General features: G+C 40.3%; 1 protein-coding gene across 1 annotated transcript in view; it reads left to right on the top strand.

Annotated features, from left to right (window-relative positions):
- Positions 1-5,200: 5,200 nt before the first annotated feature.
- The window catches only part of ezh2 (enhancer of zeste 2 polycomb repressive complex 2 subunit), a 14,787-nt gene continuing 12,460 nt past the window's right edge, over positions 5,201-7,527 (top strand). The window contains exon 1 of the mRNA XM_005753606.2: positions 5,201-5,651. The gene's annotated coding sequence lies outside the window, so the exon portion shown is untranslated. The remainder of the gene's footprint in view (positions 5,652-7,527) is intronic.

Here is a 7,527-nt window from a genome sequence, read left to right as displayed (position 1 = left end):
CGGGAGCCAGTGCAGCGATTCTAAAACCGGTGTAATGTGGGCCCGCCCTCTGGTCTTCGTCAGCACACGAGCTGCCGAGTTTTGCAAGAGTTGTAAAGTTGAAATATTCTTCTTAGGAAGACCAGAGAGCAGGGCATTACAGTAATCAATGCGACTGGTAATAAAAGCATGCATCAGCATCTCCGTGTTTTTCCGCCTAATTTGCATAATTGGTCATGCTATTGTAATTGCACCGACGTTGTTGAAGTGAGAAATAACATTGTGGAAGAGACATAAAGTAAGTAAAACACCTCTGAAATGCATTTAGAATTTATTTAGAACTACAAATTAAATTTCTTTTAGCAATTATTGTTTTGTTTTTTTTATGTTACAATTCCAACCCTGCTCCTTTATCCAGTCTTGGATAAAGTGACCCGAAATAGGCACTCTGGCAGATTTACTTTGTGTGTGTGTGTGTTTATAAGTACTTTTAAACCTTGTGATTCACAAAACAGCATAACAGTAATAGAAGAACTGACTGCGTTACAGTCAGTGCAGGAGCAGCGGCTTCACTCATGTGTGATTCATTTGTAATTTGGGCGCATAGGTGTGAACATCTCTTTCCCTGATAGCAGCTGGGGGAGGACTATCCTCCGCCTGTGAGTGCTTTGGCACAGGCGAGATGCCCATGGCAACACCCAGTGCTAGTTGAGAGTAAGAGCGCTTTCATATCAAAAAGTTTTCATGAATACGCCACCAATAACAGTTGCCAGATTTGTCACTAGTCGCTTTAAAATAAAATAAAAGTCACTAAGGGGGTCTGAAAACTTGCTAAATACAGCGACAAAGTCACTAAGCTGGCAACACTGCTGGGGATGCACACTTTCTGTTCTTTTCTCTTTTTTCATTTCGCCCTCATGCATGATGATATATTACACAACATTCTTCAGAAGTGGACCATGGATCCTCTCAGAACCAGACAGGCCCTGGAGAGGTTTTCCTACTCCATGGGTGAACTGAAAAACAAGTACACATGCCACACCGTCACAACCAGAGGCAAACGCAGTTGTAGTTGGAGCAAGACCGCATAGGATGAGATGGACTGACAACTGAGCGATCCTACTGGTGAACTTGGAATAATTAATCTGTAAACAAAGAACTTGTCTGCGTGGTGACTGACAGGAGTAACAGTGACTCGTGAGATAGTTAACACCTAAATATACTTGTAAAGTCATTGGGGTATTAGGCCATTGTTTTTCTCACAGTTTCAGTCTGGTTGAAAGTGTTTCTTTTTCATTTCTGATACAACTTTCAGTCATTTTTTTCTACAGAAAAACACCAAAGTGAAACTTGTTCTCCTGAGTGCAGCCGGGACTGGAAAGAGTCCAGATCAGATCATCACAGGAGATGATCTGCAGGAATGAAGCTGGACAACATTTTGCACACCTGACAACCTGAAGGAAATATTTACATTTACAATTATTGATTACACAGCGGTGGAGAGTAGACTTTATCAAAGTAGATGTCTTTCTGAAAGCGCTGTAACTAAGTTTAAGAATATAATCCACCCACTGTTATCATCTTCAATTCCCTGTACCAACACAGAGCAGAGCAGCTATCTGAACGCTACCCCAACAGAGGTCGATTATCTTGTTAATAATTTCACCTCCTCACTGCGTACGACTCTGGATACTGTAGCTCCAGTGAAAACTAAGGTCTCTAATCAGAAGTACGTGACTCTGTGGTATAATTCTCTGTGCTCTGTGAATTATTTCAAGTAGCCCCTCGTCCTCCACAATGTTAATGAGCCTGCAAGCTGTAGCCACCCATTTTGCTATGACTGTTGAAAGTTTGTTGGTTGTAGAATTGTCCAGACGTCTCCTTTGAAAAATATCCAGTGTGGTCTGCCTTTGGCGAGAGGAAGGAGGGCTCTCTGCATTAGCTGTGTGCTTGGCTAGAGAGTGGTATTTGAGACTGGACGTACTACGGTGATAACTCAGTTCACATCGACAGTAAATATAAATTACTTTGGTCTTGTCAATAAAACTTTTTTTTTCTTTTACAGCTGACATATCTGCAGTTTCTTGCACTCAATTCCCTGACAGTAAAATATACTTCTAATTTTTCTTTTTATCAGTAAAACAGCATTATTTTAAAAAACGTGCGATTTTTAAAAGAAGCATCTGTTCTCAGTTTAAGTGGGTTTGTTTTCATCATCTATTGAAAATTATCAGATTAAAACTTGTTCTCCTGGGAGTGGCTGGGCCTGGAAAGAGTCCAGGTCAGATTGTGCCAGGAGATGATCTGTAGCGTGCAGGAATGAAGTTGGATAACCTGATGAGAAGGACATAATTGTGTGGCTACAGGTGTGTGGTTTCTGAGAAACAATGATCAGGATGATCCAAGAACAACATCAGTTATTACTTCATCTTTCCAGTGTAAAGAATGATTCTCTGTGTAAAGCTATAAATAGATGAGAATAAGATGCAGAGTTATAAAGTACACAATTGTTTTTTTATTTTAATTTCCCTTTTTTTTTTAAATTGTTCTTTGAATTGTTGCCACATAATTTAATTTCAGTTCTCAACATTTTAATTTTAACTAACAGAATCAGCTTAATGCAGAAATCAATAAGCTCCTCAGGAAACTCCAGCCATACAGATATTTTCACAAAATCTAATGGACATAAAATTGTATTTGTGCATTTCCAAAGAGCTACAAGAGGGGGGTTTATTTGTATGTCCATGCTTGCCTCAGCATGTTTCTATAAAAAGTCACACATATCACACATATTTCCCATTTTACTAATTAACTTGATATCTCTGCATAAATATGTTCACGTTGATATTTATTTGAAAAGAACAAAATCTTTTTTTAAACGAATCATGGCTTTCTCTCCCACTGCCTTCTTTAACTTGGAGGCCTTTAAAGACATGAAAGCTCAGTTGTGCGTCTTTGACTCTCTTTAAGGTTTTTGACATTCAAGTCTGGAACCAAACATGCTTTCAGGTGGAGGAGCAGCAGCACAGTTGGCCATTGTAAACTGAGTGTGTATCACCATCTGCTGGACGTTTGATGTATTGACCTGACTCCACAGGGAAACGAGCCTTTGTTGTACCTGTGTGTGTTTAATCTTTTGCATTCTGTCATTCAAACTTTAATGATTCAAACAAAAAAGTCCTAATCTGAAAAAAAAAAGAACTTAAATAAGAGTAAAAATGAAACTCCTAAAACTAAACTGAAGAAGTTTGAGTAAAAGGAAAATAATAAATGCTTTGTGTCTTTTGTTTGCTCTGACTCTTGTTCTCATTTTTATTTCAATAAGGTCTCTTCACTCATCTTTTATGTTTTATGTGTATATCTTAGATCATTTCCTGTTTTATTTTGAAAATTTTATTTGTTTCGCTTTATATCTTTATATGTAACTATCTTCTCAAACACTCTGCAAACCAATAAATAAATCCAATATATTTTTATAGGATGTTTTTACACTCTGATTTTTTTCACTACCTGCTCACTAACAGATGGACCAACACTATCAGTAGTAGCAGGATCTGTTTTCAGGAAAATCACAAACTTTATTCATTACTCTTTTTCTACTGATTGAAAACACACACACAAACAAACTTTGGACCTTTGAGAATCAAGAGTCTTATTTCTATAGATATCTTGATGCATTCTCAATCATCCAGGAAAGTAAATCTCCAAAAGTTAATTCTGTTCATCTGGACGTAGAGTTTTGTGGGAGAAACGTTTCGTCCAAGTGACTTCTTCAGTCTCAGCTGACTGCAGGTTTCCCCAAATCTTATAAACAGTACATTTGCATAATGACTGAAACCAGCCCACTGAAGGAACAATGGGCTGTTTGTAAGATTTGGGGAAACCGCAGTCAGCTGAGACTGAAAAAGTCACTTGGACGAAACGTTTCTCCCACAAAACTCTACGTCCAGATGAACAGAATTAACTTTTAAGTTAACTGAATTTAAACAGGCCTGGATCTGCACCACAGCGACCAACAGAGGGCGCTGTCGTACCACTCCTGACTTCATCATAAGTTCTTCTCTTGGCGCCCTATCATCTGCTTTCTCTAATCCTAAAAAGATAAAGTGAAGCTCTTTGAGACCTTCTCTATACTTCTCCATCACTCTCAAAGCAAACATCACATCTGTAGTTCTCTTTCTCAGCATGAAGTCATGCTGCTGCTCATTGATCACCACCTCTCTTCTTATTCTAGCTTCAACAACGTACTATTTCTTCATGGTATGGCTCAACAACATTATCCCTCTGTGGTTGCTACAGCTTTGCACATCAACCTTCTTCTTAAAAAACAATTCAAGTACATTTTTTCTCCATACCTCAGGTATCCTCTCACTCTCTCCAGGATTATTTTAAACCATCTAGTTAAAAAAGAATTGCACCACCCTCTCTCCTAACCATTTCCATCAGGTATGTCATCTGGACGACCTTTGCATTCTTCTGCCACTCTCTGTTTATCCTGTTTAACGTAACCTAGTATTCCAGTCTGCTTTCTTCATCTCCCTCCCTATTATTATTGTTTAAAAATCAATGCATTAAAACATTCTACATTTTATTTATTTTTTTGTACTACTCTTAAAGATTTGAAATGATACATAATTGTTTTTTAATGATGCTTTTAATCTGTCGGCTGTATTTTCTGTTTCCGCTGGCAGTGAATGCATCATGTGGACGTTCTCGAAGCGTCATCCAATCGCTGCTCGGAGGGGCGTGGCTAAATAAACTTGGAGACCCTTGCCCTTGCTGGCTGTGGCACTGGAGTCTCTCATTCAGTCAATAAACCCGTTCAGCCGTCATGTTTCCTCGTTCTGGACACACTGAGACGCTCACACACCTGCTGAAACCTGATCTGTTCTGCACGAGACGACGCGCTGTCTGTCGCCTCTCCGCTGCCCTTAAGTCCATCGATAACCTTTTTTATATAAGTGTTTTCGTTTAGCCCCACGGCTGTGACAGCTGTCATGCGTCAGAGACACCGCTTTGATCTCAAATGTGATGCATAAATATTATTAACTCAACTGTCAAAGTGTGTATTTGCATATTTTGTTTTTTCTTCCGTTGACAAGAGAGAACAAAGAGAAGCTGTCCACATGTCCCCGCCACAGGGCCCCCAGCTCAGCTCCAAATTTCATTGGCTACACTTTTATATCATTCGACCTATCGCGTAGGACTCACTCAGGAAACCCTAACATCGGGTTCTGTGATTGGCCTAGACGTTTGGCGCCTCTTGAATCCGCCGCAGCCGTAGTGGGCGGTGAGGCGGAGGAGCAGTTTGAACAGGGTCGCTGTTGCCTAGGCGGAAACATTGAAATCCAAATAACTTTTTACAAGCAGGCTGACACCAAACGGTGCGACTGTCCCTCGTAGACGCACAGTTTCTGTGTCCTAACCAGCCTTGGAGCGAAGGAGCCGGTGTGAGTTATTTCATTTACCGGCTCTGGGTGCGTGAAGCCGGGTGTTGCGCGAGCTCGGTCGCTCCCTCCTCCTGAGTTAAACTGCTAGCTAGCCACCGAGCTAACGTTACAGCTAGCCGTAACACGGAGCGAGCTAATCTGCAGCACAAAGGACGACTTTGCCCGTGTTTGTCGCATCGATCCGGATCGCTCCGTTGGATGAGGCCAGAGGCTCGGGTGGAGGTGAGAGAAGCTGTCAGTGTCCGTGGCTGTGTTCACGGGGGTTTGTTGTGGGCTGCTCTTTGTGCTCTTGGGCGCCTCAATCTTTGTTAACTCGCCAACTGTTAGCTAGCTCGCCGGGGTACCGTGCCAATTCTTGTATCCCCGTAAATATTGACTAGCTTATAAAGAAGCCGTCGTTTTTTTTAAAATCACTCGGAGGAGGGTAATCATTCCGATGGATCCACCGTCCACTCGTGTTTTGGGACCTTTGTGAGCCTGTTTCTGGGCTAAGGGGAAGCACATTTTGAGGGGAGCCAAACTTGGCACGACATCCGCAAGCTATCGTTAGCTCGAAGCTAGCTCACAGAAAAAGGCTGGTACAGTTTTTTGATGTATAATTTTTAGTACCTCTCATTTAATTTTCTTTCGTTTTTTGTTCAAGCTTTTGAGGGTTTTATTGTGAAACTGGGGCTGGAGGTGGTGGTAAAAGTAAGTGTCACCTTAAGTTAGGAGATTGTCACATTGATAAAAGTAAAAAAAGCTTCCCTCTTGTTTGCCTAGAAGCCTTGCGGGGGCGATATTCAACCACTTCCCTCACCATAAAACTCATAACATCGCCTAGAACAAAAAGAATAGAAGTTTGTGCCGCTGACACATGACAGGAAGCTTGAGTTTCACCTGTTAGTCAAAAGTCATCTTGAGAGTCATGTGGCAGGTTTTGGATGGAGGCCGACCTGTGCTGGGTTTGTGAGGGGAGACAAGCTTGGTAAGATGGTGGTTATTGTGCTGTTTATTTATAGGTGACAGTGGCTGCTGTTCGTCCACAGACTGTACATAAAAGAATGATATACAGAACTGTGATAAATTAACTCCCCCTTTCACAATTTCTTATTTTTTTCCATTTGTCACAGTTACTTATTTCAGGTCGTCAATACATTTTTATTATTACACAAAAGATAATCTGAGTAAATAGAAAATGCATTTTGTAAACGAATAATAATAATGATTTATTTTATTAAGAGAAATAAATCTATACCAACCAAGCTGGTCCCTTGTGAAAAAAAGTAATTGCCCACTAAACCTAAAAACTTGATCTGCAACTCTTGAAGGTCAAATGTTTGCAGTGATTTATTTAAGTCTGATTTAAGTCAGGACTTTGACTGGTCTGCTCCAAAACATGCATTTTGGGTTTTTTGAACCATTCATGATAATCATTAATTTATATAGCACTTTAAAAACACACCAAAGTGCTGAACAATACAACAATAAATAATAATAATATAGAAACTTGGCAAGACAATAAAATGAATAAAAGTGTCAGTCACCCACAGAGTTAAAAGCCAGAGAATAAAAATAGGTCTTCGATCTGGATTTAAAACCCGGCACTGATGTAGCCTCTCTGATGTGAAGAGGAAGATTGTTCCAAAGCAACAGAGGTGGACTTGCTGGTGTGTTGGATCATTGTTCTGCTGCATAAACTAAGTGTCCTTCTCCAGGATTTTCTGATAGAGCAGAATTTATGGTACCATTAATTGTGGCAAATTGTCCAGGTCCTAAGGCAGCCCCAGACCATCATTAATACTGCCACGTTGTTTGAATGTTGATAAGATGATCTTTTGATGATGTGCTGTTAGTTTGATGACAGATGTAACGGGAATCAAAGTTCTGCTTTTGTCTGATCAGTCCAGAATATTTTCTGTGAGGCCTGCAGTTCTTTAGATGTTGTTCTGTTTTGTTTTGTTTTTTTCCTGTGACAACCTGGGTGAGCTGCCAAGTAATTTGGAATAATTTTGGTAGGCCATGCACTCCTGGGAAAGTTCACTGCTGTTCCAAGTTTTCTCCATTTGTGGGTAATGGCTCTTACTGTTCTCGTGAGTCCCAAACGTTAGAAATTTGT

This window comes from Pundamilia nyererei, unplaced genomic scaffold (assembly GCF_000239375.1).
Source record: "Pundamilia nyererei isolate P.nyererei 1_Seehausen unplaced genomic scaffold, PunNye1.0 scaffold00442, whole genome shotgun sequence".
Classification (NCBI taxonomy): domain Eukaryota; kingdom Metazoa; phylum Chordata; class Actinopteri; order Cichliformes; family Cichlidae; genus Pundamilia; species Pundamilia nyererei.
The sequence above is the reverse complement of the archived record's forward strand: the minus strand, read 5'-3'. Positions and strand labels throughout refer to the sequence as shown.